The sequence below is a fragment of the Notamacropus eugenii genome, chromosome 6 (genome assembly GCF_028372415.1).
Source record: "Notamacropus eugenii isolate mMacEug1 chromosome 6, mMacEug1.pri_v2, whole genome shotgun sequence".
NCBI lineage: Eukaryota > Metazoa > Chordata > Mammalia > Diprotodontia > Macropodidae > Notamacropus > Notamacropus eugenii.
Window position 1 is genome coordinate 339737550 of NC_092877.1, and position 12111 is coordinate 339749660.

Sequence of the window (12111 nt, forward strand, 5' to 3'; positions counted from 1 at the left end):
CCTCTTCTTCCTTCTTTCTCCTTCCCCTCCTCTTCTTATCTCTCGCCCTCCTTCCCCTTGGTCTCTCCCTCTCTCTCTCTCTCTCTTCTTTCTCTCAGTTGAGACCCAGAGGGCTCTTGTGACTGACTTTGCACGTAGATAGTGTTAGAATCCAGTTCCTGGGACTGCCCAGACCACGTTGCTTCTCCTTTTAGAATGTAAGCTCTTTGAGGGTTAGGATTGTTTTATTTTTGTCTTTGAAACCCCAATGCCGCGCATAGTGCTTGGCACACGGTGGGTACTTCATAAATTTGCTCCATTGGCTGATTCATTGTTACCTGGGGAGTTAATCTCCATGACCTTTTTTTTCTTTAGTGTGGGAAAGAAGGGAAATTATGAAAGGAGTGCCTGAGAAGAATTTGCATTTAAAGGCTAGCAATGCCTTCTGCATTATTTGCTTATTTGGTTTGAGTTTTTTCAGCATAGAACAGTTGATGGAGAGTAGAGCTGGGGCTAGGGAGAAATGGGTTTAGGTAAACACCTTACAACTATGATCATATTTTGATCTTCCCAACAATCCTGGTAGATGGGTACTATTATTTATCCCCATTTTACAGTTGAGGAAACTGAGGCAAACAGAGGTTAAGTGACCTGTACAGGATCACACAGCTAGAGGTGTCTGAGGTCTTTCTGATTTGGAGGCAGCTAGGTGGCAAAGGAGATAGAGTACTAGGCCTGGCCTCAGAACCTACTACTCTGTGTGTGTGTGCGCGCGTGTGTGTCCCTTTGCTGAAATCCACAGGATCTCTGATATGTCCTAAGAACTCATCACAACTGGCATAGCTGTATTTTTATGGATTCATCCTAGATAGTCAGCTTATAGGATGCTAATAGTGGAGCTGTTGTGGTTTTTATACTTTGGGAGTTTATTTTCAGACTTTAATATTTCTATTATTTCTATTTCTATTATTCTAATATTTCTATTTAATATTTCTAGGAAAGAGGCCGACAACATATCTGGTAGGGATTATTGTGGGTCCATTAGGGAAGCAGTATGTGCCTTAGGCCTAAAACAAATTGTTCTTCTATTTGGAAAAAGAAAAGATAAAACCTTTGAGAAAGCCAAGAATTCTTTGGAGTTTTATTTTAGATTCTTATAAGGACCTATTGTTCAGTTGTTTTCAGTTGCGTCTGACTCTTCACACCCTAGTGTGGGGTTTTCTTGGCAAAGATACTGGAGTGGTTTGGCCTTTCCTTCTCCAGCTCATTTTACAAATGAGGAAACTGAGACAAACAGGGTCAAGTGACTTGTCCAGGTTCACACAGCTAGATCTGAGGCCAGATTTGAACTTGGAAAGCTGAATCTTCCTGACTGTGGGTTGGTGCTTTATGCACTATGACATCACCTAGACACCTATACTAGAGGAGAAATCCTGAAAGATTTTTCAAAGGCTTCCTAAGTCATATTAGGAGTGGGGCAGTGGAGAGAGGCTAAGATTTGGAGCCAGAGTCTATGGATTCTATTTTTGGTGCTGTCACTTAGGTTTGTGTAATGAATGTTAGTCACTCTAGGTCTCTGGATCTCAACTTCCTTATCTATTAAATGAGGGGGCTGGGGTAAGTGATCCAGCTTTCAGTGTGTAGACCCATGGCCCTTGATGACTTCAGGTCATTTTAAGCGCATTAGAGTCATTTCTTTCTGGGGAAAAAAGAGCTGTTACAGACTGACAAAGGACCAGATACTTTCTCAGGTCTCTTTGAGAAGACGTCTGTGGAACTCTTCAAATGTCTTTTCTGAAGCTTACCCATTCTAAATACTTTTTCTAGCTAGGAGACATAGCATCTATACTTAGAATTTTTCATGTGGAATTCCAACAAGGAACTCTATGCATCTTGGGATGATTAAGGGCTTGGAGTCACTAGAGATTGGATAAAGCAAAGTGCCAATAAAGTGTGTTCATCCTTCATTGCTGAAGAAGACCACGCCATCAGAGAAATGGTGACACGACTTGCACTTGACCTTGTTTTGAGTGAGGGAGGGCTATGCAGGTCACCAGCCTCACTTCTCCTCCAGAGCCATCTGAATCCAGTGACCAGATATTCATCAGGATGACTGGAGATGACCCGGGATAAAGTAGGTACAGTACAAAGGCTGAAATGGGGTAGTTAAACTAATGGCTTCTGCCTTCAGAAGCAGATATAACAAGCCATGGTGGGGGGAGGCAGATGAGGCATGGGTTGGGCCAGGCCAGGCCAGCCTGGGGAGAAGCTTACTTGGGATGCTGAGGCAGGGGTAATTAAAGTGCTAAGCATCCATGTTTGAGAGTTGTTGAAGTGCTCTGAAAAACTTAAAAATTCACTCCACCCTAGTTAAGGCTTTATTCAACAATAGCATTAATTTTCATAGACTCACAGTTTTAGAGGTTAGGTGTCATCTTAACTTCCTTTTGTGGATGAACTGGCTTCATCTAAGGTCCTCAAAGTCAGGAGCTTGGCTGGGATTTAAACTTAGGTCTCCTACCTTCACAGATTGATCTTCCAGCATTCTGCCCAGAGCTGGGGAAATGTTAGGACTGGAAAGGACCTTGGAGAGCAGTGATACTTTCCTTGTTCTATTTCTTCCAGCGCTGTCTTTTTGCTGTTGATCAGTTGTTTTTCAGGCATATCTGAGTCTTCATGACCCAATTTGGGGTTTTCTTAGCAAAGATACTGGAGAGGTTTCCTCCAGCTTATTTTACAGATGAGGAAACTGAGGCAAACAAAGTTAAGTGACTTATCCAGTTCACACAGCTAATAAGTGTCTAAAGCCAGATTTGAACTCAGGAAGATAAATCTGCCTGACTCCAGGCCTGGCCTGCTGTCTACTATACCACCTTGCTGCCCACAGTGCTGTCTAGACCTCTTCTTTGCTCTTTTCATTTGCTACCTTATATCCATATTTATCCAATATTCCCATTACTCTGTGGTCCCCTCAACGTGGGCACTCCCTCCACTAGTATAGGTTGCAACCCCTTCCATACCTATCTGGAGCCATTCTTGTCCTATAAATCCTTCAGGGAGAACCTTCCTGTGGTGCACAAGGTTACATTTTGTGGATGTCAGTCCAACATTTGGCTATCAGATTTGTTATCTTCTTTGCTCTGTAACTTGCCCACTTCCTTTTTCTAATCACGTCCTTAATGATGTGTATTATACCACTTCCTCCAAACAAACAGAGCAATAAATAGCAATTTTGGTGCCTAGTGCAAGCAGCACAAAATACTCCCTCCAGTTAGCAGACTCCAGGGCACAAGGCTTTATTAGAGGAGACGCTGGTACACAGTCCCATGTTGGGAAGATCTCAGGACACTGTGAACAGGGACCAATTTTTAGAAAACTATAATTATGAATTTAGTAAATATGTATAAAAATGACCATTTATTTCCATATAGAGAACAGAAAACAACATTGTATAGAAAATCATGAATCAAAGGTCCATAGATTTCAGAACATCTAATAAAAATGTATAAATTATCAGCATCACTTATACCATCCTAGTAACATTGAAGCAAGTGAATTTCACACCTAGTTATTATGAATAATTGACCTCCCACAGATAAGAAAGACAGTTTGAGAATTCTCGTTTTGCATTTATTATGTTCTTTAGAAAATGCCCATGATAGAGATGAAGCAGCACTGGATAGTGTAGTAGATAGGGCACGGGACTTGGTGTCAGGAAGACTCAGGTTCAGATCCTGACTCAGACACTTACCAGTTGTGTGACTTGGGGTAAAACACTTAACTTTTCTTAGACGGTGAGCTCCTTAAGGCCACAGGCTGTCTTTTTTTCCTTTCTTTGCTTCTCCAGCACTCAGCACAATGCCTGACACTTAGTTAGTTCTTAATAAATTCTTATTCACTAACTTTCTGTGCCTCAGTTTCCTCACCTGGAAAATAAGGAAATTGAACTCAATAGCCTGCGAGTTTCTTTCTAGTTCTGAAATCTATGATCCTATGAGTCATAGTTTCCTAATAATGATCTCAATTATTATTTAATATTTTAATGTGTTTTTTATTGCTCGCATCATTTAATAAATATAAAATTGTAATTCCCAAATGTCCTTCTTGTATGTGAGGCCAATCAATAACTATTATGATTAAAATAATCTTACTATTAAATGTTTATTATTATTAAATTATTCCAGTTATTAAATCATTATTGTTATTATTAAAATAACTGTGTTTATCTCACTTGCTTCTCTGAGGCTGATGTGGTCTAAATGAGGTTGGTGTCTCTAGATTTATACATTTTAACGCCTGAGAGTAAAGCCCCATTGACCCAGACTAGTTAGCGTTTGACATGAAAGCCATCCCTGGTCATCTGCTGTAGCCCACTTATGTTTACCTTGTGTCTTTGCATTGTCCTTTGGGTCACCTACTTTTCTGATTTTTCGGCAATCATTCCACTCCACAAATCAGTGTATTTCAGTATTCCTATATGAATATTATCATTTTTCATAAACTAGATTTGGCTGAATTTCTTATACATTGCACTATGGTGTCTGAAAATGGTGCAGATAAAGGAAGGTAACAATTCCTGCCTCTCACCATCACTTACATCATTCTTCTTTCGAAGAAGTTTTCATGGTCATATGCCAGTCTGTGTCTTGGGGGTAGGGGATTACAGGTAATAGACTAGGTTGTTGTTCATTCTTCATTCTCAAAAAGCACCCATGATATTAGGAGAGTAAGGTCTTGACTTGCTAGTGAATTGGATTTAAATGAGGCAGGGCTGTGCAAAAGCAGCAGCCTCACTCCCGAGTCATTGGAGTTCAGTGGTAAGATACAAGTCAAGATAACTGGTGATAGCCCAATGGGCTAGGTTTCATTTTCAGAGGATTTAGAGCCAGGAGGAATCTTGGATATCAGCTCAGCTGGCATTTCCTTCTCCAGTCGCCTTTTGTTCCCTCTTAATATTTTACTACAACAAGTCAAATGGACTTAAAATGAACAGTGAGGGTTATGTTGAAAGGAGAAAAAAATCATAGGGAAATTTGTGGCCTGGGCAGATTTGGTGGGGATAGAGACCAACATGGGGCATGGGCAGAGTGGCCATCTTTTACTTGGGATCCAGCCTCTAGCTTTCATGATTGTGTCCTGATTGTGTGTACTTGAGCATCCCAGATCTGTCTTAGCACCAACTATTTCTTCCTCCTCCTCCTCCTTCACTTTGCCAGGAGTTACTGGGTATCTCAGCATCCCAGAGAAGCTGGTATTTCCTTCTCTAGACCTTGGTCATAAATCTACTTGAGTGTTAAAGCTAACTTGTCTGATGCTGGACTTTTCATGTTGGTTTCCTGTATATGGTTAGCCACTGCTAGGACAGTTAAACACCTTAGAAAGGTTGAATTCACAGAATCTCAGAGTTGAAAGGGACCTAAAATGTTATCTGGTCCAATCTGCTCCCATGATTGATATCTTTGATAAGCATCTGCCTATTCTCTGCTGGAAGACCTCCAAGAATTGTTGTCCTATCCCCTACAGAAACCACCCTTTCCATTTTTGAATAATTCTCACTGTTAGGACATTATACTATGACTCGAGTGTGCAAAAAGCTACTAAAGGCCTTATTGAATTGTTGTCTGGTCATGAGGGCTTGAGAACCACATGATAGCCATCTTTAAGCATTAGAATGACTGTAACCTGAAAGAAGAGTTAGTTTTGTTTTTCTTTGAACTGGACAGCAGAACTAGGAACAACGAAAGTTAACTGGAGGATTGAATGCACACTGGGTTGATCTCCAAGTCCCTCCTGGCTCTAAATCTTCTGAACACTTAGCCTAGACCACTCAGCCATTGCCAGGCATCTTCACTTTTGCTTCCCACTGGACTCTGATGACTCTGAAGGAAAGAGCAAGGCTGGTGACTGTGCATAGCTCTGCCTGTAGAAGTTACAAAGAGGAAGATTTAGGTTTGACATAAGGAAAAACTTTAGAACAAACTTAGCTATAAATGGGAGGGGCCTCCTAGAAGATGGTGTATTCCCTCTCATTAGAGGTCACTAGATAGGGGCAAGATGACCACTTGGTCCATTTGAGGTCTCTGCCAAACCCAGCATTCTATGAATCCATAATGCAATTCTGTGTTTATTAAATGTTTTCTGATTTAAGTTGGTGTGTGAGTTGGGTTAAATACCTACACACTGGCAAAACTTAATTATTTTTTATAAGCTTTACAAACACCAACAAGCAAGAACATTTTCATATTCAAAGAACAGGAATGGAAATTCCTCTTTGAAACTGAATCTCTGTTGCATACAGCTTATTTTAAAAAGGAAAGCCTGTATTTAACACACAGTATAAATTGCTGACACTTCCTTTCTTGTCTCTGTCTCTTCTGAATTTCCTTCTGCTTTTTTTCTGCATTCAGACCAAGATCTTGCTGATCTCAAGGACATCTGTCCCTGACACCAAGTTTCCTCTAGGTGGGAAGCATGAATCATCATGAGTTTTTTTGAGCTGTGATTGGTCGTGGCACTGATGAGTGTTCTTAGGTTTTAGAGGCTCTTGTACTAATTTGTACCAGTTTCACATCTTTGCTCAGGACCCCTCCAAATACACTGGCATATATGTCACTTCCCCTATTGCATCATGAGCATCTGGAGGACAAGGATGCCTCTGGTCTATCTTTGTATTCCTGATATCTAACACAGTGCCTTGCAGGTGAAGATTAAGTATTTGTTGAATTAGTGAATGAAAAAAAGTTTCTTGGAGGTGGATTTTTGGAAGGAAATTAAAAAAAAAAAGTATTCAAAGAAGGTGACCAGGATGTGATGGGATTTGTCAAATGAGGATTGGTTGAAGGGCCTGGGGATGTTCAGCTTGGAAAAGACTGAACCTTGGTAGAGTGGGTGCTTGTGGGTGGGGAGGGATATAAAAACAGTTAGGCATTTGAAGGACTTTCATATGCAATAAGAAATGGATTTTATCTGTTAGAGGCAACCAGATGGCGAAGTGGATAGAGTACCAAACCAGGAGTCAGGAAGACCTGAGTTCAAATACATCCTCAGACACATTCTAGGTGTATGACCCTGGGCAAGTCATTTAACCTCTGCATGCTTCAGTTTCTTGAACTGTAAAATGGGGATAATAATAGCACCTACTTTTCAGTGTTGTTGTGAGGATCAAATGAGATCATATTTGGAAAGTGCTTGGCACAGGGCCTGGAACATAGTAGGCCCTTGATAAATGCTTATTCCTTTCCCTTCATATGCAGCCATTGGTCATTGGACTCAGAAGTCAGAGGAAACGTAGTTGCTTCTCCATCTCCTACTTACATTCAGTTTGTTCCTGTACATAGATGTTTATAAGTTATATTCATTAAAATGCATGAAGCTCTTCCTGATACACTTATCTAACAGTTTCTTCTTTCTAAATGACCTTGAATCTGATCTGACATATATATATATATGAGTGTATATGCTTATGTGTACATAAGTACACATAATGTGTGTATATATATACACACACACACACACACACACACACACACACACACACACACACACACACACACATATATATATACATACACATAAATGTATATGTTGTCTCCCTTGGCTAAATTATAAACTCTTCAAAGGCAAGACTTGTTTGACTGTTGTCTTCGGATCCCCAGCTCATAGCTTAGAGCCTGGCACGTAGTCGTGGCTTAATAATATTTATTGATTGTTTCCACTGGAGACTTGCAAAGGGAAAAAATAGAAGCCTTCATAATGTAATTTCTACAGAACCAACAATTAACACCTACAAACCAGGACACAGTAATAACTGGCAAAAAAAGATCTTTTTTTCTGTTGACAGTAATATATATTTTATATTTTAAGACTGGGCAAGAAAGAAATATGTCTGGAGGACTGCCTTCTTACATCTTTTTTCTGTATTTATATGGTTTTTTTCCTTCTATGCATCTATACAGAGTTAGAACCAGGGCAAGGCCTGAAGGACGTTATCCCAGGTCAGAAGAGTGCTAAGAGTATCATCCCTGGGCATGCTCCCTTCTCTAGTCTACCCTCACCTGGTTGCTGTGGGAATGGTAGGGTGCGTTCTTCCTTTTTGTGGTTTAGAAAACGTGTTATTCTTGAAGGTGCACCCACCGGATCTCCTCTCCTGGTCACTGTTACTTGCCCTGACTTCGAAAACCACTAGTTAGGGCTCTGCAGGTAAAAAAGTCTAATTGAAAGCATGTCAGTAAGAGGGTTGACCCTGAGTTCTTGAAGGTTCTTAGCAACCAAGCAGAAACTCTGGACAGATCTACCTAGCTGTTGAGGTTTAAAACACAATCCTGGCAATAACCAGACAATCAGTTAGTGAATAAGCATCCGGCCCAGCTATATTCAGAAAAGATCTCATTACCCGTAGGCTGGTGAATGAGTAATCACTTTTATGGCCATGGATATCCACAAGATAATGAAGATTATAAAACAGTCTTTAATCCTGGTTCTCCTCCTGCTTCTGTGGTGATGGCAGAATAGTAAAAAAGGAATCAGAAAAAATGAATTTGTGTCTATGATAATAATGGAATGGAAATTTTAGTTCATGTTACTATGAAGGGTAACTAAGGCATGTTTAGTATATGTTACAGGTAATCTTAAGTTGGGAAGACTCATCTTCCTGAGTTCAAATCTGACCTTAGATACTAGCTGTGTGATCCTGGGCAAGTCATTTCACCCTATTTTCCTCAGTTTTCTCACCTGTAAAATGAGCTGGAGAAGGAAAAGGCAAACCACTGCAGTATCCCTGCCGAGAATGGGGCCACAAAGAGCTAGACTAGAATCAACAAGAACAACGAAGTTAGCTCGGTGTTCAAATTTTGTCTTGCCTAGAAGGTAGCCATAATTCTTTTTTTAAAATAATTTTTTTATTGATATATTTTGTCTTTTAATTTCTTACATTTCCCAGTGTATTCTCTTTTCCTCCCAGAGGCTGATCCCTTGTAATAAAGAATAAAAAGAAGGGGAAAATAGTTCAACAAAACAAACCAACATATTGAAAGAGTCTGCCATTACAGACAGTGTTCCCCACCCCCAGCCCTGCAAGGAAGGAAGGGAAGTTTTCGTATTTCTTTTTCGGGGTCACGCTTGGCCAGGATAATTTCCCATCATTTGGTTTCATTTATGTTGTCCATTTCCTTTACGTCAATTGTTTTTCTGGTTCTGCTGACTTCACTTTGCATCTGTTCCTATAAGGGCAGACAGTGATTTTTCAATACTTAGGGTCACCCTGAGCCTAAGGGAATAGAACACTAGAACATTTATATGAATGCCATGGAGCATTCCACCAAAACACTGTGTTTTATTCTCTTGTTGGTCCAGCTGCACCTTAAACAGATGTCTGAATAATCGGTTTCCACTCTTTCTGTTTACCATGTTTCCATAATATAGAAATGTATATTTAGGGAACTTTTTATAAGTGTCTCATGATGAAAATAAGTATTAGGCTAGGCCAGCAGCCCAGCAAGAAGGTATTTAGTTTTATTCACTGATTTATGAATATAAAGAGGGTCTAGGACAGGTATAGGCAAAACTATGGAGTAGGGGAAATAATAAAGAGGTGGCCCAGTGGATAGAGAGGAAAGACGAGTTCAAACACTTCAGACGCTAGCTTTGTGGTCTTGGGCAAGTCACTTAACACCGATTGCCTCCAAAAAGAAAAAGTCTATTTCAATAGTTCAGGAAAAGATGAGAGGGCCTGAACCAGGGCTATAAAGGAAAAACTATTTGTGAGACAGCAATGCAAGAAAGAACTATAGAGCCGGAACGCAGAATGAAGCGGACTATTTTCTATTTTGTTTGTTTTGTTTTTTTCTCATGATTTCTCTCATTTGTTTTAATTCTTCTGTACAACATGACTAATGTGAAAATGTGTTTAATAAGAATGTTCACCATGTAGAAATTCATATAAGATTGCATGCCTTCTTGGGGAGGGAGGAGGAGAAAATTTAAAATTTATGGAAATGATTGTTGAAAATTGAAAACAAATCAATTAATTTAAGAAAAGGTTATTTGGCTTGCCTAGTATATAGTAAAAGTAGAAATGTTATAAGTTCAAATTCTATCCTTTTTAACTTTTTCATTTTGAAAACCATACTGTAGAGTTTCCTTAAAATGCTAAATAAATATGAGCTATTATTCCCAAAACTATATTTGTTCTTCATAACAACAATATTTTGATTAAAGTTGAAATAAATTTATTAAGTTAACTAATAAAAAAAGAATATATGTGAGAGAAGTTAGATAAAAAGAAATGACAAGATTTAGCAACTGATCAGGTATGTGAGGTGAATGAGCCAGAGGGAGAGAGGAAGAATCTTTTCTTGTCTAAATATGATTCTTCTCTACAACCAGTGGCCACCTATCTTCTTTTGAAGACCACCAGTGCCAGGGAATGTAGATAGTTTTCCTAGGCAGTCTTTTCCATGTCCGGGCAGCTCTAATTGTTAGGGAGTTTTTTCCTTCTACTGCTTCTGAATCCTGCCTTCCTGGCAATTCTACCTATTGACTCTACTTCTGTCTTTTTCATAGGACCACAGATGTAGAGATGGAAGGGACCTTAGTGGTCATTGAGCCTACGTACCTCATTTTACAGGTAAGGAAACTGAGGCCAGAGAGTTTATGTGTCTTATCATAGGATCATAGATTTAGAGCTGAAAGAGACCATCTAGTCTAATTGCCTCATGTTGTAGATGAGTCAACCTACACGGAGACATGAGAAATGACTTCCTTGGTCACACCAGTCATTAGAAATAAAGGTGGGATCTGAACCCAGGTGCCGCAGCCCTTACATGTCACTCACTCTCTACTGCATCATTGGACTTCCGGTGTCATTATTTGGTGATTCTCACCTTTCCCAATGCTTCCAGATGCTGGATCCATTCTCATATCAATCAGAAAGATAGAGGAACATTATGCAGTATGGATGCGTACAAAACTCTGCCCCTGTGTTATCTCTCTGGGCTGTATATTACAAAATGTTGAGATACTACATTAGTCTGATGTCCTTGGTCTTATCTGTGCATAATCAAGACCTAGGAGCATGGCGTCCTGCTTGAAAGTCCTGAAACATCCCTCTTTCTGAAGGCCTAACCAGTTTCTAAGGGGAGGAGCCTGAGGAAGGAAGCTTTCTTGAGATTGATTAGGGTAATGGTCAGTCTTAGAGAAGGAAGAATTTCTTTGATTAATCCAATTAATAGAACTGTTGCAAAGCAAGGCAATACACTTATATTAAGCTATTTACTTTCTACGCAGGCCAAGCAATGAAGATACAGATACAAGCCAAGGGAAAGAAACTCCCTTCTCTCAAGGAGATTATATTCTAATAAGGAAAGACATCAAAAAGGTGGGAGAGGGGTTGGGGGGAAAGGGGGAGGAGGAAGATACTCTTGGGTTCTGGTGCCAAAGTCTAGAAAGTCTGATGCAGAGAGGGGAGAAGAATGAAAAATGACTGACCTGAGCCTGTGCCCAAAATGGAGACCTTGGGAGGAGACCTGTTTCCAAAATGGACACCTCACTTATGGGAGGAGGGGGCTGCAGGGTCGCAGGATTTTCCAGGTAGGCTGCCTCTGGCTCTGAGGGCAATTCCAGAAGAGCAAGTCTAACTTTCTTGAATTTACCTTTGATGGATATGAAAAGAAAATTCTTACAGGAAGTGATTAAAAAAGATTGGCTGGTTTTAGGGAATTTCTTCTCTGGGATGCTTGGAAAATTAAAAGTCTGTTTGATGAATCAAAACTGTCACTTGCATTCTGTTCTCCTGTTCAATCAATCTTGATTATAGAGTTTTGACTGTTCTCAAACATTATAAACTGTGTATCAAGAATGGACCAGGCACATCAATATTCAAGACAAGAAGAATTCCTATCCCTTTGAATTTTCTTTCTTTCTAAGCAGAAAGGCTCAACATTATTTAATTAATAAATTTGTCTCAGGGAGATTTAAATGCCTAAAATGCACAATACTGAGTTTTTCTTTTGCAACAGAGTCCGATCAGAAACTCTACCTTCCTGGCAAAGGGAAGTCTTTTTCCTCCCCATGATTTCCACGACAATATTACAACTTGAATTGGCCTCTTCTGGGACTTAAAAGAGCCCTGTGGAT

The 12111-nt window shown here is 39.8% G+C and overlaps 1 long non-coding RNA gene across 1 annotated transcript; it reads left to right on the forward strand.

The window, feature by feature from the left end:
• Positions 1-1277: 1277 nt before the first annotated feature.
• Positions 1278-11348, forward strand: LOC140511700 (uncharacterized). Its single transcript, XR_011969644.1, has 3 exons — positions 1278-2113; positions 10540-10603; positions 11263-11348. It is a non-coding gene; the product is annotated as an uncharacterized lncRNA (long non-coding RNA).
• The last annotated feature ends 763 nt before the right edge of the window (positions 11349-12111 follow it).